Below are 25,198 nucleotides of genomic sequence, written 5' to 3'. Positions count from 1 at the left end.
AGGTTTCTATCCATCTGGCCTTCATGGACTTGTCCAGTGCCTTTGATGTGGTAAATCGGGACAAGTTGTGGGCACTGATGGAGAAAATGGGAATCGAGGAACCTTTGGTTTCTCTTCTCCGTAGGCTCTACACCTCTACATCTGTAAGCATTAAATATGGTGCCAATGGCGAAAAAACTAGGCCCATTGCTTCAACAGAGGGTGTCCGCCAGGGATGCATACTACATCTTTTCTTTTTATAATTTACACTAATGGTCTAGAAGCATTCCTTGTACAGAAAAATCTTTACTGTCCACGCATTGGGAGCAGACAACACTGTTCTCATGGCCCTAAGGGCAAATGGCCTTCAAAAATCTCTTGATGCATTCTCTGAATTTATGCTATCGCTGGACTTAAAGGAGAATTGATAAAATATAAAGTTTTAACTATCTAGGGAATATTTTTACTAACAAGCTGAAATCGGATTCGCTTGTGACATCACAAATGCATAATGCTAGTAGGGTGGTTGAAGGATTTTTTTGTTTTGCATCTCAATTAGGGCAAAAAACTGAGACCTAGCTTGTTACAATTTATAAGGCCAAATGTGTCCCGGTGGTAACACATGATGCAGGTGTCTGGGGGTACCATAACAGCAGCCAGCTGCAAACTATGGAGAATAAATGTATTAAAAGGCTGCTGATGGCTCCAAAAGGTGCCCCTACTATCTTCTGTCATCATGAGGTGGGGCTTGGCTTTGTTGAAGATTCTATTAACATTGACCACCTACTTTTATGGACCAACATTTGGCTGTCAGAGGAGCTAACATTTACTAGAAATATTATCACATACTGTCTTAATCTTGATGGTGTATTAGATATTCGCTGGCTAGCTTTTGTCAGGAATAATTTTTATAAGTTGGCCTGGGACAATATTTGATTGCCCTGCAAACATTCCTGAGAATGCGAAAAGAATTATTAAAGAGGCATATTATGGCAGGGCAAATGCCCGTTGTTCCCAGCCAGAGGTAGCAGGTCCTCTGTGTTTATTTCCGACCCAACAGCAATTTTATTTAATGTTTACCTCAACTATTCAGACTCGCTTTTACCTATCAAGATTGCGGCTATTGACCCTGCATTTCTTAGTAGCTTTTCCAACAAGAGCTGGTTGGACAGAAAACCTAGTGCCCTGCCCCTGCGACAATTTGGCAGTTCAAAGCACATTGCCACTTATGCTTTTTTGCACGCTATATAAGGAGCCTAGGAGCAGATTATTAGTCCCAATTTTAAAAAGCTCTAGGGCAAGCTCATATACTGATGGTTTTAATCTCATATATACTTTGGCCACATCAGGCATATGTATTGGTGTTTCCAATTTTATTTAGGTGGTAATTGCTATCAGAAAACTATATTGATATCTTTAATGGATTCACAATATTTAGAATTAATAATGAATTTCCTTTTAGTGTATTTTAGACTGATTTTAAGGACGGTATTCTTAATTGTTATTCTTTTTAATAATTGAAATAACTGAAGCGATTATCATGTATATGTAATTAGGGCTGTGGTACCTACAACATGTATGGTTGATTTTATGTACTTTTATGGGTTTTTTTCTCTGAAACCGAATAAAGTTACCTTGATGATGATGATACACATTTTACAGTTTTTCAATGGTGAATTCTTAAGGTGCGTGTTTAGTGAGTTAATAAAAACTCTGGTAAACTGAACGCACATGCATGGGAGAAGAGTTTAGAGGAGTCATTCCATTAAGAGAAGGTGACTTTGAGGCCAGTTGTTACCAAATATCCCATAGAGTTTGCTTGTCTGTGTTCACCGCATGTTTTATGTCAGACTGGGAGGATACCTAGTGTAATGGGAGCTAGGGATAGGAGTCCAATTTATGTGAAGGATTTGTGATAACTTACTGCGGATATCCAGCCATAGCGGCTTAGGGAAGGCACAATCCATTAGCATGCACATAAAGTCTCCTGCTTCCTTCTCAAAACTCCATGAGGTTTTAAAAGGGCCAAAGACATAGTTTACAAAGTTTGGTTGGAGTCCAGTGGGCCAGATTGGTAACCCAGTATCAGCTGTGCAAGTGAAGTGGTTTGTTATAAGTAGGGTTCGCCCATATGGACAGCCAGTTTGGCATGTTTTCTTGGGTGTAGTTTGATTATAAAATTACTGTTTCCAATTTATTTTGAATCGGTTTGGTTAGCGAAGATTTTGAGTGAGAGACGAGAGAGTATAGTTTGGATGCTCGGTGTCTGCTTTTGGTGTACGATTTTAGGTATATCGGGTGGGCTTGGTGATTGATGGCTAGCTATAATTGAATTAATTTTTAGGAAGTGGAAGAAGGCTAGATCACTGAGATTGAAATTAGCTTTGAGTTGAGAGAAGGGTATGGGCTCTGAAGGGGTACTGAGATTTCCTACCAGGAGTATGCCCTTTTGTTCCGATTCTTCTTTAAGTAACGTTCTCGTTGTGCCATAGGGAAGATAAGCCTGAGTATCACATTTGTTGTTGATTTTGCATTGGGCCTGTACTGTGTTTGAAAGAATATTTTCAGAACTGTCTGTTTAAATTTAATTAGAAGGGATAGTGGTTTAGCAAGTTTTTTTTCGATGGTGAGCCAAGAGAGAGTGGTATTAAATGTAAGGAGAAACCATTGGCTTCCCTTTTTCGCTCCAACAGCGTGTTGGTATATCTTGTAGTCTGATAGCTTTGTCCCACCAAGTTTTTTTAGGTAGCCTTAGCTTCTTTAGAAAAATTCTATTTTTTTTTAACAATATAGGTGCTCACCTAGTAATCTATCTATTTTTGCAAATAAATTATCTGAAAGGTATATGGGGGACATACTAATTAAAAAATTAATAAGGGGGGTGATCATCATTTTGATGGATTCTATTCTTCCGAAGTGATGAATCTGGCAGACCACTTGTCCAAGCTGTCTTTAATTTTTTCTAGTTTCTTTTTTCCCTTAAGGTCCATGGATTCTTTGAGGTTTTGGGTGAACCTGATTCCCAAATATTTTATATTATTAAGGGCCCATTTGAGGCCATAACAACTGATCAGAGAGCTGTTACAGTGCACATTGAGTGGAAGTACTTCTGTTTTTCCTTTGCTGAGACAATAGCCTGAGACTTCAGAGTACTCATTGAAAGTGGACATTATGTGACGACGAGATAATTCTACTTGGGTGGTGAAGAGGAGTATGTCATCACCGTATGAAGCCAGTCTCTGTTGGCCTGAAGAGAAGGGGATGTCAGGATGAGGGTTTTTTCTCTAATTAGTATGAGAATAGATTCTAAAGTTAATAAGACCAAAAGGGGTGAGAGAGGGCACCCTTGGCTGGTGCTTTCTTAGGGGCTAAAAGTATTGGCTAATTTTGCATTGTTATTTACTCTGGTTTTGGGTTCTTTACATATAGCGAGAAAAGTGAGAATCATCCTAGATAAGGAGGGGCCTAAATTGAAGGAGGTGAGCGTGACTTGGAAGAAGACCCATAATACCTTATCAAAGGTCTTCTCCACGTCCAATGCTATTGCGCAGTTGGGCTGGTCAAGATTGTGGGCTTTTTCAATGTCATGACTAATAACGCTGAGGTTATCAGTGCTAACCCTTCCCTAAACAAAGCCAGATTGTGAGGGGAGTATTATTTTTTTATGGGTGGCATCAAGCCTGAGTTCCAGACTTTTTGCACATATTTTGCAGTCAATATTATTATGAGATATGGGGCAATATGTTTTGGCAGATAAGATATTCTAGAGATTGTTTTGTCACTTCATCTAACTTTGCAATATTCATTTTCTTGAGGTATTCCAAGAACATCATAGAGTGTATTATTGCTTTTGGAGTAGAGGATGAGAAAGAAGTGTTTGAAAGTGTTCAGGATATCTTTCCCATTTGTTGACGGGATGCCTTGTTTGTTAGTTATAGAGGTTATTCTTGTTTTCTAATGGTTCTGTTTTAGAGGTTAGAACTCTGCTGGCTATATTTTATCCACAGAAGCTGATGCCTTTATAACTTTGAACTGTTAAGTAGGCTTTGTTGCTTAAGATCTTATTATATTCATATTTTAATTTGGTAAGTGTGTGTAGCTGTGTTTTGTCTTTGGATTGCTTGAGGTCTTTTTGTTATGTTTTCATTCTGATTATTAGTTGGTCAAGGGCTTTGCTATCTAGTTTGTTTTTCTTTGCCATAATCTAATCATGTGCCCCTGAGTAGTGCATTTCAGAACGTCCCAAATGATTTGGGGATTAGGGCCGGAGGATCTGTTGAATTCTATGTATTTTCCAACTTCATTTCTAATTATTCCTTTAAAAGTAGGGTCCTCCATAAGGAAGTCATTTATTCTCCATGTTTTAGTTATTTTTGTTGTGCAAGAAGTATCATATAGGAGGGAAATACAAGCGTGATGTGAAACAAGGATTGGTTCATTGGAAGGGAAAGAGGTTGCTAAACGGGTAGTCTTTGCGTTTGGGGTTGAATAGTCTCCAGATATCTTTTAGTTTAAGAAAATTGCACATATTTAGCATCTGTTTGTGAGAATTGTTAGGTTTGAATTGGTGATAGAATCTCTATCCAGGATGGCATCCCACAGTAAGATACAATCCTCTCCTGGGATGATTTTGCATTAAGAAGGCAGCACTGATAGTTTTTTGTTGAAGTTCTCCCAGAACTCTAGGTTGTCGTTATTGGGGCATAAATCTTCATAACTAAAATTTCAATATTGTCTTTTTTTAACTTGGTGAAGAGCCACCTGGCTTCGGGGTCTGCTTCTGAGGATGAGATTTTAAGGCCAGAGGTTTTGGAGATGAAGTAAAATCTTAGTTCCCAGATAAAGGCACTAGATAGACTGGGTAAACAGGTCCCTTCTAAACCCACACAAAGGAAGCTAGGCATCATAAGGGACAGATAAAATCACATAGAACTAATCGTGTTAAATGCTCCCTACTCACCGCAGGTTGGTGCCTCAATGATAAAGGGGATAAGGTAGACGCCTTACTAGCATGTAAAATCAGACTGCGTAGGGCCAAATCATACATCCTGCAAGATAAAACACCCTCCCGCCTATGGACTACCAAGAAAAAGCCAAAAGTGGAATACCTTCTGAAAATTCTACCAAATCCTTTAACATAGAGGGAATGGCAATACAGAGGACATACAGGAATATCTACACAAATATGACTGGACACATATTACGCTTTAACCTGAGGAATTACTTGAAACACACATTGACCCTGCTGAACTGAGGCAAGTGCTTAAATGGATGCCCATAGGGAAGTCTCCAGACCCCAGGCCCCCTCACCCTGGAACTTTACAATTCTTCAACTTCCACCACTACCCTGCAAGACCAATTGATCTGATTCTTCTACTCCTTTTCCTAGAAGACAAGTCTTACCCCCACTACGTGCAAATGGTTGGGAGTTCTCATTCCCAAAGCGGGCCAACCAACAGCTCTCACTTAAATGCTGGTCCTAAACTTTAAATGAAAATGCCAGCAATGCCACTTGACCCTCTCCTTCTCTGTCTAATTGACTCTGATCAGGTCAGATTGTTTCTCAGCTGACAGGGAGGAGATCACATTCTGAATCTTGGTTGAAACATCCAGAGACCAAGCATCTCAGCTCTGCTGTTATCTCCTGATGCTGAGAAAGTCTTCAACTCTGGAACTCAGTTTTTTAGAGAGGTGTTCAACAAAATCCAACTTGGTCCAGTTATTATTGATGGAATCATGATGGCATACACCTTTCCATGGTGGTTATCTGAACTCAAAGTCACTGTACAGACCCCATTAAACGTGGCAGATGTACTAGGCAGGGATGCCCCCTCTCCCTGCTCGGGGAAGCCTCTGGCTGTGATGATTAGGCAAACACAGGAGCTTTTGTGCATCTAATTTGGGGATCAAATACATAAAGACTGTTTACTTGCCCATGAAGTCCTCCATACATTGACTAACCCCTCCATGCCACTCCATCTCGGATAAGTTTGAGCTAGTATCAATTTTCGGGAATATTAAAGAAAAATGTCATGTCTTTAACTTAACAGTACCTCCATGGCACCACTGCCATATTCGAAAATTAGTCTAGTACCCTTTTCATGGGCCACCATGTTTATTCAATAGATGGGTCTTGACTCCAATGTATGCAAAAATAAGTCAAAGGGAGAGTTTTTGAGACCTGCAGTGCAATTCTCCCAATCGGTAAACAACCACATAGCCTGCACATGGTCTTCAAGCCCCAAATCCTTGACCGAGTATTCAGTCATGTCAGTCTCATTAGTATTGACAAGTGTTTTTGTGTAGAACAAAAACCCTTACCAAGCATAGGGTGGCATGCTTCATCAGGTGAGTGATGTGGGCTACAACTTCTCTGTAGGTTGGAATCTAGAATGTCAAGGATATAACTACCTCCAAGTGGATGTGGTGTCCAATGTATCTATTGTGGTTGGTTTGTACCACTGGTATTAAAATTAATATTATCCACCAAATTCTCTAACTATTGTAGGCCTCCCTACGCCGATGTTCCCTCTAGAGATTTCCCAGATACTTCTCAAATCACAATTCTTTATTGAATGGGCAAAACACTCTGCCTATCTAATAAACTGCTCATGCTTCCTAAAGGTATGGGTGAAATGGCATGCACAAACCTAATGAAATACCACTGGTGACACAACTTCGCAATATCTCACAAAGGATGTTGAAAGAAAGTGATAAAAACTGGCTTCATATGGAGCGCGCAAAAGCATATATTCCTCTTGGAATTAGCCTGCCCCCCTTCCCCTGGCATGCTATATAAAAAATCACACACATTTCCACTACAGCTAAGTCTGTCCTTGAGATATGGAACATGTAGCTGTGAAAAAACGTATTCCTACTTTTCCCTCCTCAAAGAGGCCTATAGCCAGAACCCTGACCTTACTCCTGCTGACCCTATGTTATTCCCTGAATAGGTTGAGGGAGACTGCAGAACCCTAAGGGACATTTTCCAAGGGGGAAGCATTATATATTTTCGGATTTGACGAATGTATCAAGAATTTCAAACCTCTGAGAAATCCTGTCTCCAATACCATCAGTTTCTACATCGGGCCTTATATCTACCAAACACATTAGCCACCATAAGACCACTCACACATAAGCATTCCCCAAGGTGAGTCAGAGTACACAGTAATGTGCCAGTGGTACATGAACCCAGTGACGAAATCAGATATATCCCTTGACGTTAGCTCAATGCAGGTGCTGGGTATGAGGGACACGCACCGTTCTACATGTATGTGCGATTCAGTCTGACTCTGGTATCATGATCCTGAGACTAAAATCAATAATAATAAAGGGGATGAGTGGCACTGACTGGGCACTACACAACAGGAACAGATAAACAAAACAGCTTGTTGCACATTTATGGAGAAAAGTTTTCACCATATAGCCAACTCTGGTTCAATAGTTTGTGGCAAACATTGGATATGTAACATATGATGCATAACATATTTCATTCAGAGAAGAAATGTGTTGCCAATTGGCAGTCTCTACTATACATTTTATGTTCTGGCTGGAATACCTTTGCTGCATCCCCAGAGACTCAGAGCCTTACAATAGTTTGAATGAGGTAGCAAACTGGGATGTAGGTTCTTGTCCAAGGTACACTGACTCCCCCTCTTCCTTTTCACTTCTTTTGCATTGCATAAAACATAACAGTATTCTCCTATTTCAACCTCTTAAGCCTACTCTCTCTGGAACTTGGCTAATTCTAATGGAAAGATCTGTACCCTTATTTTTATAACTCCCCTTTGGAATCTTGTCATCCTTATCATAGACAGAACTCAGCCTCTAAAGTGGTATCCAAGATTCTCGCTTATTCTTCCCCTTCTCCTTTTATTTTTGTTCTCTACTTGTTGATAGGGATAGGTAGGGGGATTGTTCTCTTGTTAAGTTTACTCTGGTATTATACAACTTTCTCTCAACTATATTTCACAAATGTTAGTAGACTCGATGAAGATGCATAAGTATGTGGAAAACGTGTTCAATGATTTAGTGCATAAATGTCACATCCAAGCATTTAAAAAATTCCAATAAAAAGATTTGAAATTACAATGAAATTGATTAATGAGCTTTGTTTTTTTTAGTACAAGCATGACTTTTAGAATAAGTTGTTTATTTCAACCTTCCCCTTTAGCTCCCTAAATTGGTTCTGCCAGGTTACCACCTACTGCAGTGATTGTAATTACATTTTTTTCAGCCAAGAGATGACCATGAACAGATACAATTGACTGCCTTCATGGTCTAATTAGTGATCACAGGTGCCTCCCTTGTCCCCTGCCTTGCTGTGAAATTTATCAGGACAAAGTAGGATGATTACAACACCCTACACACCCAGAACATCACCTGCTGCATTTGTCAGAGGCATGTGAAAAGAGGGCATTTTAGTAAAATCGTAACACACTCAAACAACAGGGAGAAATGACTAGAAGCTTCATGATTATGTAACAGGAACATATGATGGGAGCCTACTATTGTCAAGCTAGCAGCTTTCACAGAGGGATGCCAGTGGGACAGGACCAATTTTATTAGGCTTCCCGGTGGTGTGGCGAGTGAGGCAACTTACATTTTGTATGCACATATTATCAGGATTAGTGTACTCTTGGACCCAAGACTGCCTTTCACCATCTTAGAAAATACCCACAGCAGTGTTTTCATCGGTGGATTTGGCCCTAAATTAGAAAAATCCTGCACTGCTGGGAAGGGTCCAACATAAATTCATTTAGGGTTCAGGGATCTCTACCAGCCACCCACCAGTATGTATTGGGACTCCTACTAGCTGAAAATCTGAACATTACCTAGAATTTGGAGTAGCCAAGAAGAATAATCCTGTCTCATTATCCCAGATGCCCCAGGAAAGACTAATGAAGGATTTTGCTTCCAGTTGCTTTCAAAGTGTTAAAGAAGTTTACCTTCTGAATCCATATCAAAATGGAATACAAGAAGTGCACCTTGGAAGAAGAATCAGCTGATAAGTTGGGAGCTGGTAAATAGCTGGAATTCTTGCTAAAGAGATGGTATGGGCCGGTCTCCTACTGCCATCTGTGTTTTGGTACCACAGATTCTGCCCCTGAAAGGTGGATAGCTTGAATAGTGATCAAGAGGAATTATTCAATTTTCTGTTAAACTGGGACTAAATGTTTGGCTTTGGTCATAAAGTAGAGTGGTAGAGAAGACTGTCTCCCCCCTCAAAAACCTAACCTATTTCCCACTGGAGAGTTCCTAACAATGTTGTCTATCAAGATTGAAGAGCAGAACTTGGTTACCAGCTATGAAAGTATTAAAGTGTGATAATAGCTCTCAACGGGCAGTGGAAAAACAGACATTTTCTCCTGCAACTGATTAAGGACTATTTTTCTACTGAAAGGCTTTTCATGAACACTCAACTTTTTTTATACTGTCACTGTTTTATTTGGGGGGGTGGGTAATTTGTTTTAGTGATAAAAAGATGTACTGCTACCTTCAGTGGCCATTTTGAAAGGCACAGCATCCGAGTATTACATTAAGCTTTGAGATGGCAATAATTTTCTATTACGTATAAGCAAAATTGGTCAGGAGAGCACAATCCTACAATGTAATTATGTACAAGACTAATGCAATGTAGAAGTCTGGACAACAGCAAATCCAAGTAAAGTCAGCAATTTCTCATAAGGTACAGGACAAATAGATGAATAAAGTTCATATTTTGTATCATCACTTGATACTGGCACTCCGTAAGCTTATGGAGTGCCAGTATCAAGTGGTGCCAGACCTTTCAGTGCGCCTCATTTAATATCGAGGTGATCTTCTAGTACGTTGGTGTTACAATACACCTCAAAGCTATTTTGCAACCTAGGATTGGGCTACCGCTATTTTTATGGAAATGATTTGACCAGGACATGTGCGGTAGTTTACTTTTATCTATTCATTATCTTCTTGTCCGATTGTGGAAAAAACTGAACTAATCACTGAGTCCAGTTTGATTGTTCTCACCAGCCATTCATTGTGGTTTCATTTACGGGGGTTTTCATCAGGATCAGTCCGTATTATTTACATATTAGAACCAATAGTGAAATATCCCAATTGATACTCATCCAGCTATACCTATTTCGATCTACCCAATCGGGCAACTTGGACTGTGGTTTTTTCTGCCAGGAGCTTCAAGTTTACTGTGTCTTCTACGTGAATTGAAAATACACGTGCCGCAGTAGTCTCTTCTATTAGCCTTGAAAAAGTCCTTGTACTAATTCATAGTACGGACGAAACACGTGTCGGCTGTCGTTTTACCAATTGGAAAATCACTTTTAAGAATCAATAAAGAATAAGATGATACAAAATATGAACTTTATTCATCTATTTGTCCTGTACCTTATGAGAACTTGCTGACTTTACTTGGATTTGTTGCTGTCCAGACTTCTACATTGCATTAGTCTTGTACATAATTACATTGTAGGATTGTGCTCTCCTGACCAATTTTGCTTATATGTTTATTTGTCAATCCTTTGGTTTGATAAGTTGTGTTCCTTCCTGGTAGTAGGGGATATTGGTCCATGTAGCACTCCGTCTTTGATATTGAGAAAGATCCTATTGACTGTCCAGTACTGTTTCTTATTTCACTAATATTAGTGTATGTGCGGTTCTTTTCCAATTCATTGGAAACACCTCTACCGATCTTTGTACATTTTCTATAACGGTTATTTCTAAATAAAAACAGGTTATCTCATGTTTGTCATTTTCTGTTTTACTTAAATTGGTCAGGGACTTGCATCCATTTCATTGCTTGATTTTTAGGTGAGGTTTGTGCTAATTATCTGCTTACAGAATCCTTTGAGGTAAGCAGGCAATTGGTGAAAGCCTAGGAGTCTTCAATGAAACCTCATTTTTTCTTATCGGTCACTGAGATGCTTAACTTTCTGTATGTCCTCCCACTGTCCTTCCCCAGTTAACCATCTAATTTTTAACACTGCTTGTATAATGTGTCCAAAGGGCAGTCTTTTCTTTGTAACATTGTACCTAATCTGATTGATTTCCACTTTATATAACTAGGATTCAGACAACACCAAAATGTCGTCCAAGGAAGATATTTTGATTAAAAATCTGCCAAATGACTTGAAGTCAATAAACAACAAAGTAATGCAAAGCAAGCTTACATTATTCAGAGATACAGGTAATACCTTAGGCTGCATGATGTCCATAATTATTCAACTAAATTGCTATTCTAGACAAAGAATCAGTCTAAGCCCTATCCCAACAAGAAAAGTCCAGCCTAAACTGCAAAGCCAGGCTACGTCTAGAAATGCATACCAGTGACCTAAGTTTGTTACCTCACAGAAGGGGCCCAAATAGGCTGAAATCAGCCTGGGCCTGTGGTAGCGACAGAAACTACAGCTATGCTTTGTGGATTTTAAGGCGGCATTAACAGACGCATTTTGTGGGGCAAACTGAAGCAACAGGGTCTACCTGAATAAATACTGAAACCAATAGTGGCTCTATATAGCAACACCTGGATGCAGGTTAAAATCACCAATGGCAAGAAGGTCACTAGGAAGATCTATACTAGTGAGGGACTAAAGCAAGGTTTTGTCTTGGTCCCATACTTGTTCAACTTATTTATTACCAACCTGACACCAAGGCTAGATAAGGTCCTGTCCTATGCGGAGGACATTGTGCTCCTAAGCTACACAACAACATTTAAAAGAGCTAGGGCAGGAGGGAGAGCCCTTAGCTCTGTGGCCTCACAACTGTAGAAAGAACTTCCATTTGACATCAGGCAAAGTGAGAATTTAATGCAATTAAGTCTCCCCCCCCCACTTAAAAACTACGTTTTTAGTGCTATGTTTGGGGAAGTTGCCCTCCAATGCAGACCTGCCTTACTGAAAGTACCAGGACTCAAAAGCATGCACTCTTTGTGGGTCACCCACACAGGATCTTATACACCTAATATTCATCTGCTCTACTTTAGGTCCGCAACATCGTGAACTGTATTAAAATCATCAGCTATGCTGATGATACCCAGCTGGTGGTTGGCCTCTCCCAGTCGGCGCATCATCCCGACCGGCTGCACTCGTGTCTGCAGAAGATCTACACGTGGATGTGCAGCTCAGCGCTAAAGTTAAATGGCTCCAAGACGGAACTCATGCTGCTGGGGAACTCCTCTCCATCTTTGTCCCCCAGCAGCTGGCCTGACTGTCTGGGCCCGGTACCCACCCCCAAGCAGGAGATCAAGAGCTTGGGGGTGTGGCTGGAGCAGGGCCTCTCGTTTAAAACTCATGCTAAAAAGACTGCTGGCGTGTGTTTTGGCCTGCTCCGCTCAGCCCGGAAGATCTTACCTTTGCTCCCAGCGTCCACTAGGAGGCTCCTCATCCAGGGATTGATCATCTCGCGGCTGGATTTCAGCAACGCGTTATTCCTGGGTGCACCCGAATCTACCCTGAACAAACTGCAGCAAGTGCAGAATGCGGCCGCCAGGCTCTTGACGGGTCTCCCCAGGCGCCAGTCTGCTCGCCCGGCGCTGAGGGATCTGCATTGGCTCCCTATTAGGGACAGGGTGAAATTCAAATCACTCTGTATAGCCCATAAAGTTCTGCATGGGGTAGGCCCACCTATTCTGGGGGAGATGGTTCAGCCTTACAAGGCCTCTCGCTCTCTTCGCTCCGACCATCAACATCTTCTTCAGGTCGGGAGGGTGAAGAGGGCTAGAACCAGTGGCAGAAGGTTTTCGATAAATGTGGCCACTTTGTGGAATTCACTGCCCCTACAACTTCGCTCGGAAGCTAGTCTTCTCCGGTTCCGCAAACTTTTAAAGACCTTCCTGTTTTCTGTTTAACCCTGCATTATTCTTTGGTAGCGTTATTATCTGGCGAGCGCTGGGATGCCTATTTGGTAACCAGGCGCTATACAAAACTCAGAATAATAATAATAATAATAATAATAATAAGAGACAGTTCAACTAAAGAGGCTTTTTCTCCTGCAGAACTGCCATATTAAAATGCCTTGACTCTAATGACCCGTAAGAGTTGCTACTTATCAACATTTTTAGTCAGTTATAAGAAAGTCTTGACACATTGAAATTTGTCACAGAGTTGCTTAGTGGTCATTGTCTATCTCTTTAAACTAATTTTGATGAATTGTATAAAAAAGGTGGTGTATTACCTGCTCATATCAATTATATACCTCCAAATTGAATGTGTAAAGAAACAGTAGTAACCATGAAGTTTATATATGTCTGCATGCTTTTAACGTTACAATGCATCTGGCATTTTGGAACACTGTTTTGGTTTTAATTAACTAAACAATAAAAAAAGAAATTCAGTTTCAGTCTGGGATGGCCTGTTTTTCAGTGAATAGGTGGCCTTGCCTGGCTGTTTAGACTGGACTGCTCCTATTGGATTAGAACTAATTCTGAGATGCATAAGGGTGGTTCTTGTCTGGAGTGGCACAGTGGGTAAAAGAAATCCATGAACAGAAATGCAACCCAGAGTAATTACTGGTTGAAAAAATTTATTTCAGGCATTCCATCTCTTTGTGCTTTCTACAGTGCGATGTACTACGTGCAACCAAAATGCCCAGATATGGGTGCTGTGCTCACTGTCCCATTGCAATCAAGCATCATCTCACTGAAGATGTCCGAAAATGCTGAAACCTGTTTGAGGTTGCTTGTCTTCCATTTCAGAGAACAACTGATATGACAGTTCTGTCTGGACAGTCCTTTTTGTAGCAGAACTACTCCTGTTATGTATGAATGTTGTTCTTGTTTTCAGTGAATCTGTGGGCAAAAAATATGATGGATTGGAATGCAGCCCGGCATAAATATCAGTGATGGAGTTTAGTTAAAAAATTTACCAAGAACCTTCTTATTTTTCTTATTGACTGGAAAGCAGCAGGAGTAAAACATATGAATTTAGCAGGTTTATTAATGACTTAAATGTTACTTTTTTCTACCTACTGAGAATGTCCTGGAGCTGATCTGGGTCACGGTGAGGAGAATTTTTCAGTACATGGAATCAATAACTGGAATATAATTATGGTCCTGCATGTTGACAGTTACATAATATCTAGCTATTAAAATTATGTTGATCTTCATAAAAATCGCTCATAAAATCAGGCTCTTCAAAATTTTCTTACAAAGGTAAACATTAAGGGGCACCTCGGGTACATCACTTTTTGTGTCGCATCAGCGGCGTAAAATATGAGCCACACTGTGACATATTCACAATGTGATGCATCTAAGCTGGTGCGTCGCTTTGTAAACCCATGCACTACATTGTAGCTGTGTCAGGTGTAATGTATGCAGGGTGGGCGTTCCCCCACAAAACAGGGTTTTAAAAGTGGTGCAGTGATATCTAAGAGATTTCACCATGCCACTTCAAGAACTCCACTGTGTCAAAACCTTATGCCTGTCTCACAGCAGGTGTAAGGCTGACGCCAGCCCTTTCACATGGGGGATTGCTCTATGTGAAAGGGCACTTTTCTGGAGTTGGGTCTGTTTTCAGACAGACTCCAGCAATGCACTAATTGTGGGCATACAGATACATTAGTAATAATGACGTATACGTAAATAATTGTGAGATGGAGTACCATACAGTAAATACAGCGCATCCAAGGTGTCACCTGCATGGTGCTATGAAAAGTGTTGTATCGCTGGTTTCCCCTAGCGATGCGACACTTTTCATAAATGAGACCCTGAATCTATATTTAGGTCTAATGAGTGAACATTTCTCTTAAGCTCTATTTGGTAACATTAATATTTGTATTAAAAAGTGCTACACCCAAAGAGTGCTACATAGTCATGGTGATGTTTGCAACAAGCAAAACAATAAACATCACATCGAAATATTTTCATTCACGAGACAATCAGTTGATACATATAATTCTGTCTATTCTTTTTTCATAAAGTATTTGTTTCACATGAATTGAAATGAAGACAGGGTGCACTAGGCAGTTTGCAAGCATCCACTTTGCAAACAGTTATTAATCCCCGTGTAGAACTGGATACCAACTCAGGAACACCCAGAAACCAAAATGAGGGATAATCCAAGCAAGGAAAAAGACACATGGGAGGGGAGAACAAACACAACAGTCCAGAAGAAAGCAATCAGAGGACGCAAAACCCTAAACCTCAGACAACAACAGTTATATAACAATTAATACATGAGGAGGACACAGACATAGGTACAAGCTTATGAAGGCAACAGAGAGTTCGTAGAAATGTTAAAGTTGAGAGATCTTAAGTGACTGGAGTCAGTGCAAGTTGTGTTCACTCGTCCTATGGTACCCAGGACTTGCAATCCTACCTCACACGAGTTTCATTTCTTTGACGTCTTAGTCGTGCCTTTCTCACGCACCTCATCAGCAAATGTCCTGTCGGCCTGATTCTCCAACTCTTCAGTCTTCTGCCATATCCTGCGTGCACATTGTTGTGTTATAAGAATCTAACCATGTTTAGTTTAGGTAGGGTGATTCCCTACAACTTGACAAAATTACATATTGAAAGGATTTTAAAGGAGGATCACAAGATCTTTTCCCATACACAAAACAAAAGCCCAATACATTATACAATGCATTTCCCAAGATAGTGCATGCTGGTATTTAAAAATCCAGACTTTGCTGGGCAGCAACAGAGTGAAGTTTAATATTGTAGGTTGTTTGGAGACAATGCAACATATTGTTCTTGTTGGAGAGTGGTTTGTACCACATTAACTGACATGGAAATGTTGTCTGAAAATGCAGGAATTGAGTCAGGAGTAACACTATGTATTTAAACAACCAAACAATAAATGTCAAAGACACATCATTAATAAAAAATAACACCATGCAATCTAGCAAGTAACAAGTATCAAAGACACATCGCAGATCATGAGCAAAAACATGCTCTCTACTACAATTAAAATCATGACAATGCAAAGAAAGCAAGAGAGTGAGAGAAATTGAATATCAAAGTGCAATGAAGCATTATAACCTTAATCATCATCATTTCATCTTTATTTCGACATAAGAAATGTCATAAAAGAGTGCACAATAAAATACATCATATATCATTACAATTATTAAAAGGAAAGCAAGTTCCAGTATTAAAATTGTTCTAAAAACATTATCAAACCACAGATGTTATGTTATGTTATGTTATGAGTTTGTTGAGCGCGACAGCTGCCCCAGCAACGGGGCGTCCCGGCGCTAAGAACCAAGGCATAACCTACTTGAGAGGATGGGGGCAGAAGCTTACATTAACGGAAAAAGGTGAGTTTTGACTGCTTTGCGAAAGGCGGACAGGTTATCAAGGCAGCGTATGTGAAAGGGGAGGGAGTTCCAGAGTTTGGCTCCCTGAAGTCTGAAGGAGCGGCCTCCAACACGACAGAATTTCGTGCGGGGGACCACTACTAAGTGTTGACCCATGGAGCGAAGATTGCGGGAAGGGGTATAGGGTGTGAGAAGCGGACGAAGGAGTTCGGGGCCATCCGTTTTGAGGATTTTAAAAGCAGTGATGAGAGCCTTAAATTGGATGCGGGCTTCCACAGGAAGCCAGTGGAGTCTATGAATTGTGGCTCTAACAGAGCATTTTCTAGGTAGGCCAACTATCGCCCTCACCGCTGAATTCTGGATTCGCTGAAGCCGAGCTGTCTCAGCTTTGTTGGCGCCTAGCAGTAAGACGCTTGCATAGTCCAACCGGGAAAGGATGGTAGATTGGACTATGAGCTGTCGAGTTTTTGGGTCAAAGAACCCCAGAATGTGATTAAGGCTTCTCAGCAGCCCAATACATGTAGCTGCTACTCTTTTAGTATGGGTTTGGTAGTTCAGCGCAGAGTCCAACCATACTCCAAGATTCTTAACCAGGAACTTAGGAGGAGGAGTGGGGCCTAACAAGGAGGGCCACCACTGGTCATTCCAGAAGCTGGGGTTCTTACCCAGGAACAGCACCTCTGTCTTCCCCGCATTCAGTTGTAGATAGTTAGCCGTCATCCACTGGGCAACGGCGGCAAGTCCGTCCCTAAATCTTGTGGCAGACGTTGAGGGGACCTCAGTGAGGGTGATTACCAGCTGTGTGTCGTCTGCGTACGACACCAGCGTGAGGTCCCATTCTTTAGCAATTGCCGCAAGAGCCTGCATATACAGGTTGAAGAGGGAGGGACTTAGGGCAGAGCCCTGTGGAACTCCTTGGCCGATAGAGTGGGCTTGGGAGGTGAAGGGGGGTGCTGAGACACGGAAGGACCTATTCATCAGGAATGAACGGAACCATTCAAGGGCTAGATCACAGATCCCAATGTTTTCCAGACGGCTCAGCAAGACACTATGGGAGACCGTGTCAAAGGCCGCGCTGAGATCGAGTAGAATCAGCGCAGCACTTTGACCGGTGTCCAGTGTCTTCCGGAGATGTTCGGTGGTGGACAGAAGAGCGGACTCCGTACTATGCCCAGGCCTGCACCCGTGTGGGAGGGGTCCAAGATGTTATTTCGGGCCATGTGGTCTGATAGTACGGTGTTCGCATGGGCTTCAGCCAGTTTGGACACCCAGGGGAGCAGTGAAATGGGCCTATAGCTCTCCGGTTTTGAGGGATCCAGGGTGGGTGTTTTAATAATGGGAGTAACCCATGCCTGTTTCCATCATAGGGCAATCCCCCAGGCAAGGCCTCAGATCATCCCAGACCACAGAACACCTAGGCGAATTACACAACTGTAGTGCATCTCATTTTTCCAAATATTTTCTTCTAGTGTTCCACATGGCAGCCAGGAATTTCGTAACCGCGAAAACAATTGTTGGTGACAAATCAGTTTTTAATATTCGATAGGAGTTAAAACACTGCCTAATTCCCAGGTTTTTGCAGGTAGGGATAATCCACTTCTTCCTAGAGTTCTTATAGGAAGAGCAAAAGAAAACCATGTGTAACTCTGACTCTGCTTTGGCGCTACACGCAGGGCAATTTCTGGGGGCATTAGGATGCCAGCGTGAGGTCAGGGCCCTTATCGGTAGGGAGTCATATCTCCATTGGAGATATAGCTTCCTATGGCCATTAGGGCTGATAATATCAAAGGCAGGCTCCAGTTTATAGTAGTCCTTTTGACCCAAAAATAATCTCGTCAATGTTCCAGTTTTGCCGTTGGTTAGGCAGGCAGACATATTTTTATCATAGTACAGGCTAACCAATTCCCGTCTGGATAAAGCTCTGCACGCTTCTTCAGGGTTAGTCCATAATAGAGGGCATCCCAATCTATTGAATTCTTGCCAAATGTATTTCAGCCAAGGCAAGTTCCAGACATTTGGTGTTTTTAGAAGTTCTGCAAGCTCTCGCCTGTAGCTGGCAAGTTCCGGTGTTACCCAGAGACATCTCCAGAAGGTAAGAGGTTTAAGTCCCAATTCTTCCTTGAGGGGTCTGAGTCCCAAATTCATCCTAAGGGGAAGTAAGGGCGTGCTGGCTGGCAAAGATACCAGCTGCCTGAGAAACCTGTTTTCTATAGTGTTGATTTCATGGTGGCAATTATAACCCCATAGCTCAGCACCATAAATCACTGCTCCCCGTGCCTGCATCTTATAGATTTCAAAGGGGGGGGGGAATAGGTTTAGAGACTGTTTGCTTCAGAAGTTTAAGAATCCCACCTGCATTTTGGGAGAGTTTTAGTTGGGGTTTAATCTGGTGTTGTACCCAAGTCATATCCTCATTTAGGGTTCGTCCCAGGTATTCAAACGTTTGGACTCTCTCTAAACGAACACCTCCTATGGCAGGATTCGGGCGGGTTGTTTTCGGTGAGTTAAAAATCATAACCTTAATCAAAAATGCTAAATAAATGAATTAGCTGGGAGCATGTCACCGTGGAAAACACTGTCTGAGGTGATCAACGAATGGGCCAGTAAGTGGCCCTTTTATACACTTTTAATGAGGAACCGTTGACCGCAAAAGCTAACTTTGGCATGTGCTTGACCTCAGAACATAACAAACATGTTGAACATTTTATCAAAAACAATTTGTGTCACTTCTCGGAAGCTTTAAAGCAGAATCTCCTTGTATGTTACATAGTGCATAGAAAGATTAGTGTCACTGTAAGCCACATTGCTGTCTTAGTTTCTAAGGACACCAAAACATCAGGTGAGAAGCTGTGGAAAGTCGCAGTCAGCCCCCACCCTTACTCTTACCCCATATTTTTCTTTTGGATGACAGGTGCAGCCTGTTATTGCTACATCTTCTTAATTTTCGGAAAGCAGTGAACTGAGGTTCGCAGCCTTCACAGGAGAGTTAAATCTAAGCTTTTTAGATGGGCATGAGGCCTACTGTTTCAGTGAATGCTTAAGGCCGTATGGACAATTTAGCACAACCTTACCTGTTCATTGACAGGGACAAACAGGAATCTCATGCATCAGATGTGGCAACAATAGCTGAGGTATTATATGGTGAAGCTGTGCCCTGATTAATACATCAGCTGAAGATTTGCACGGTTTGAATTACCCAATGACAATTTTTTAATGTAGCATTGCGCTTTGCATTTCACACATATGTACAATTTAAAACCGAAGGAAGTGAGCCAATGTGCCCATAGTCAGACCATGTTCAGTCAACTGCCTGAGGTGGTATTCGAACCTAGGACTCCAGGGGCCAAAGATGGCTGCTACACCATAAGATCCTGTAGTGTAGTTCCTATATTCCCAATAGGCTCTGCGCATTGTAATAATATATCCTTTTGTTTAGACATAGGACTGAGGTCGACTAGGTCTCTACCGAATCTATTAGACTTAATTGTGAGTGCCCGCTAGCTCAGAGGTGACTAGAAACTTTCTCGAATTCACAAGAAGGGATTAGTTTCTGACAACCGCATAAACATGACAACTTTGTTTCCCAAGAATAAGAAATCAATCTCTAGAGTCGTGGAAACAATAGATAGCTATTTTACTCAGTCAATCGTGCATGCTTCATTTCACCAGAGGTGCTGAGAAAATAGAGAGACGGGCGTTTTCAATAAAAAGTATTTATTGAGCACTCTTCTTTCTCAAGCATAAGAAATGTACTGCTACAATCGTAATACTGGTTATATAGTACAGGGCATATAATATGCAAAGTATTATAAAGTAGTACTGTAAAAGCATGATATGGTTTCTAAGCCAGAAGTTGCCTAAAACATATAAAATACATACAGTGATAAAATAATGACTAAAAGTACTCATCTGGTGCTTCTAAAATACGTCTACCCCGGTGTACCTAACCTAAGTCTAGTACAAGGGAAGAAGTAAGTGAGGAGTAGCTTAAGTTTAGTATTTCCCTGCCTGGAATCTATCCAAGAATTCTCTAAGGGTCTAATCAGTTCCGTACTTTGGTTTAGAATGAAGCATGTCTTGTATCTCTCTCTCTCAGGACTCGATTTCCCAGCAACCCGCTAGGGTTGCCTGGAAACACTGGAGCTGGATTTCTCGTCAGGAGAAAAAATAGCGTCTCTCAGTACGTCTGAAGGAGGGTCGGCTTCCTATGGCACTTGCTGCTGCAGGGTGTCGGACAAGTAGTTAGACGATCTGCTCCAAACCACTGTGTGTCTGTCTGGGCAAATCTAGGCATATTTATACTTTGAAGGTGCCGAGTTTGACGTGTGATTGGACTTAATAACGTCATCAAAGACTCAGTTCTTCGAAAACTCCATGATTTCCTAGATAAATTACTATTCAGGCAAGGGGAAGTCCCTAGCTGCTGAAGGCGGGTTTCTCTAAGAAATCGTTGTTGATTCTTGGAACTTAGTGGAAGTAGCCCTGACGTATTTGGGCTGCATAGGCTCAGTCTAAATATGGTAATGATTTCTATGCCTATATAAGGATCGGAAAATCTACACCTATATAAGGGCATGAATCGGGAAAAATTACACTAGGGTCCTAGATTCATTTACAACAATCCAATCTCCTCAGTAAGATGATATATAAGTAGGCAGATGTCCTTTTCACACAGCTTTAATACAACACTAAAGTACAATGCAAATTGTCATTTTGATTACAAAAAAAGAGATAGAAGCAGTGCACATTGTTCCTTCATGTTAACCTTGCATCAAATCTTTTACCTAATCTCAGTCCCCTCCATTGTCTTATGTACAGCATACGTTTAGTGTTATAGATTGTAAAATCTAAGAAAGCATCACAAAAAGGAATCTAAAACAGGGTTATAACGTTAAAATATAACCATTTCTAAATATAATGAGAAGGTTTACTCATGTCTTCACGGTTCATTGTATGTCATCATGTGTAGCTTATAGGTTCCATCCTTTCCCAAAGTAGAACACCTTAAATAACTATAAGTCAACTATATTTCATAACAAATGAAATCTCCAAATGTCCTCTCTGTTTATCAGAGCATTAATGTTTGACAATATTCCCAAAGGTACAAAACGGACAAGCACAATTTCTTTAAAACATGTAAAGGAACGTTTTGAATAGCTATACGCCTTTACCACGTGTGTCTGTGTACATGGCGGTCAATACATCAAAAAGTAAGATATTTTTAAACTATTGCTATTTATGTTGTTTATTGTCTACATGAAGCCATTTTTAGAATATCTCGAGTAACTAATGACTATTTTTTAATTGAACACTGTGCTCTAGAAGTTTTAGGAATAGTAGGGCTATGTGACACAAAAAAAATCATCTACTCTGAATTGTAATATATGTTTTTCTACTGTATCAAGTGATTCTTTAAACCAGATGAAGATTCATTGAGAAATCAACTATGGGCTGAAATGATTTGACAGTCACTAAAGTCTCACAACATAGAATGCACAGCGAATCTTTCCATTTCTGGAAATGGTATGTAGAAGAAAGGAAGTAGTATAGGATAAAATCGACTCCTCCTTTTAACAGAAGGTTGAAATAATAGGTGTGAGCAAGGAATTTTTATTTGGTTGTTTCAAAAAGGACCTGTTAAATTGCATTCACCATCATCATAAAAGCATTATTTCGATCCCCATGGATAATAAAAGCACAGATACAAAAAGAACACATTAAGAAAAACATTTGATCAATATCTTTAGATGCCATACCAATTTAAAATCTCAAAGTACAAACATTATACTCTTGGATCCGCAATATTTCATACAATGCGTCTGGAGATTCCCCTATTTCTCCTACCACAGAATCAAAGCCTGTGTAGATTTACAGTGACTGCACCTGTGTTGCATGAGACCTATGTAACGGTATACACAGGGACTAGACATACCACCCAACTAAAAGGAGAGGTATACTACGTGACCAGAATAAATGTAATATGTGCTTGTGCTCCTATGGCCCGCTATGGACAAAACATTGAAACTATTAGAATAAGGTACACGTTCTTCTAATACCCATGCATGAGTCCTACTTTTTAAACCTTTTTGGGCCCAGGGAAGTGCACAAAATCGCAGTGAGCTACTAGGTATAGTGTTTTTTGTTCGGGCCATTCACCACATATAACAAAGTGCAAATACACAATAAAAAAAATAAAAAATTAAATACCACTTAAAAAATGCAACCACAGGGGCGAGGTCTAGAGTCTATACCAAAAGAAAATGTGTCTAGACTCAACTTTCCAAGAATGTTTTCTAAATGCCATATGAAGGTGCAGTGGGATTAGAAGTGTGATCTTTGTAAGAATGAAGAGGGACCTGATAAGGCTATTTTCGGCAGCTGCTACGATATTACAGTTAGCATGATCCTGTTGCCTTTGCATTATATATCTTAAGGGCTGGGGCAGCTCTACTTGAACTCGTTTTATAAAAAATCTTTTGCAATTTTGTTGTAAAGTTTAAGACAGAGCAATATGGGTTTTGAACTTGCTGAGACCAGTATGGATTTGGTGGAAATCAACATTCAAAACAAGTTCCATGGTTTCATGATTAGCGTACAGCTTACATCTGTAATTTTTGCATTTTGCAGGATTAAATGTCAAAAATGTTGTTATAGAACCGTTAAGCTCCAGCCCACGCTCTTTGCAAAAACTAATAAAATCGTAGCTGTTGTTATCTTTTGAGTGATTTAGAAATCAGAGCAGTGCGAGAAGTAGAGCAGGCATTTCCTTGACTACCACTTTTGTGTGCACCACAACCATCTCTGTCCAGTCTATCTACCACGTCATTCATATAGAGTGAGATCAATGTAGGGGCCAAGACACGACCCTTCCTGACCTAAGGCATAATTCTTATAGGGTCTGTGAGTTGCCCCTGCTCACCCCACCAACCCTTGCTAAGCTTCGTGCAGTCAGACATGTAGTGCAAATAAATTGGATGTAACCCCCATTTTATGTAAAATCAACTAAAGCATGGCACTAGGGATTACATCGAAAAAGTCGACCCCTCTTGACTGCTAGTCTTCCAAAAGAGGCAGTTAAATTGAAACGTTTGATGGACTCTGCAAATATCTCTTCTGAACCCCATCTGAAATGAGCCTGTTCATTGTTATCCTCAATCCAGTCCAGAAGGAGCACTAGAACTTACTTACAGAAAATATTCTGTGAGGCATCAATCAACTAACCACTCTATAGTTGCTTGGAACACCATGCTGATTTTCATTCTATATTGTGATGATCTCTGCAGTGAGGAAGGTAGTGGGAACCTTCATACCCTTTAATATAGTGCTTGAAAGATGATGTGCTCGAAACGTCCAGGTATGAGCTAAAGAGCTCACTTGGGGTCTGGTGCGTTTGCTAATGGACTAGACCTAATTGTCTCAGCCTTTTCCCTGTGGTCAAATTCCAGGGTGTTTTGAATTTTAGCCTGAATGCCAACAAGGGATCGATACCCACCCCTGCGTTATCCTCACTGCAAGAATCCAGATAGCTACAATTATGTACCCAGTACTGGGGCTGCACAAAGTATTCAACTGCCTTTTTCCATCACTATCCCTAAGTGCCAGGGTGGTCCAAACCCCTGCATTGTCCTTAGTGCTCTTAGAAAGGGACAGCTCACCCCAGAGAGCAGTTTTCCAATCCCTCTTGGCATTCGTTAATTCTTTTTAAATGTTTGCCCTGCACAACACAAGCTGAGGCTTATTTTATGTGTTGGCTGCTACCAAGAGCCCCTTTTTGTCCACTGTGTGGTCTTTTGTGCACCAAGGAACTTCCTTCTGAATCGTAGGTGGATGCTTATTAATCAGCGCCAAGAGCTCTCTTATATTATTAAAAAGCACTTTGAGGGACTTTTCCATAATAAGGCCTCTCTCTTCCGGGGACAGACTGACTAGCATCTCTACCTGCTCCTTAACTTTGTTAACTACTAGCCCAGGACCTCTGGTGCTTTTCAATCCATCACGTTGAATTTGTGGGGCATTAGCTGGGGTGCCCAACAGTGTGTATATTCTATGAGGAAATCCTCTTTAATGCCTATGGCTCTGGATTCCTAATTTCGACTTTCAACAGAGTTGTACACATTGAATAGTGTCTGGGAGGTATCATTATGAAAGTCCATCCTAACTGCGATCACATCCAGGGATGTACCTGGTAGGACTCTTATTAAGAACAACTCATATCGCAATCACCTAGGGTGTTGCCTCCCCTAATACTTGTGTTTACCAACTTCATGGCCTCTCTCGACCTATAAACTAATTTTGTCAAGTCCCACATCATATCTTGCAGCCCTAAGTGTAGGCTGCTGTCAACCATGACAATTGGTGCCAATGCTCTGACCAATACTAGCACCTTCCCTTAAATGGGTATCAATGTCTCCTCCCAAGTGTCATGGTCTTTTAAAATCTCTCATCTCACAGCAACATTTTCTTCGCCAACGAGTCCCTATATTCTCTTTCCCAATCCCTGGGTGGTGGACTCCTAGACATATTGTTAAAAACTGTACGCATTTCAGTGCCATCCAATTGCTATGCATGGCACAGAGTTATGGGGTATTTCCAACTGCAAGGTAATCCAGAACAAAGAAAACAGATTTCTTTTTTTTTTGTTCAATAAGTTTATTAAATTTTAAGAAGTATAAGAGATAATTAAATACAATACATAGTGACATAATCGAAATCCATAGGCACAGTACTTATGATTGAATCAATTACAAATAATTCCCGCAAACAATATAAAGGTGAAATATAAGAAACCCATAAGGGAAATGTCAGTGAAGCAAAATATCCGTAAACTGTATCACTATTATGAATGGAAGAAGTAAAAAGAGAGAAAAAGAAAAAGAAGAAAGAATTAGGAAAGTAGAAAAGAAGACAGCAAGAAGAAGGAAAAAGAGAAAGGGGAGGGAAGGATCCACTGCAGTACTACAAACACACA

The sequence above is a fragment of the Lissotriton helveticus genome, chromosome 1_1 (assembly GCF_964261635.1).
Source record: "Lissotriton helveticus chromosome 1_1, aLisHel1.1, whole genome shotgun sequence".
Lineage (NCBI taxonomy): Eukaryota > Metazoa > Chordata > Amphibia > Caudata > Salamandridae > Lissotriton > Lissotriton helveticus.
The sequence above is the reverse complement of the archived record's forward strand: the minus strand, read 5'-3'. Positions refer to the sequence as shown.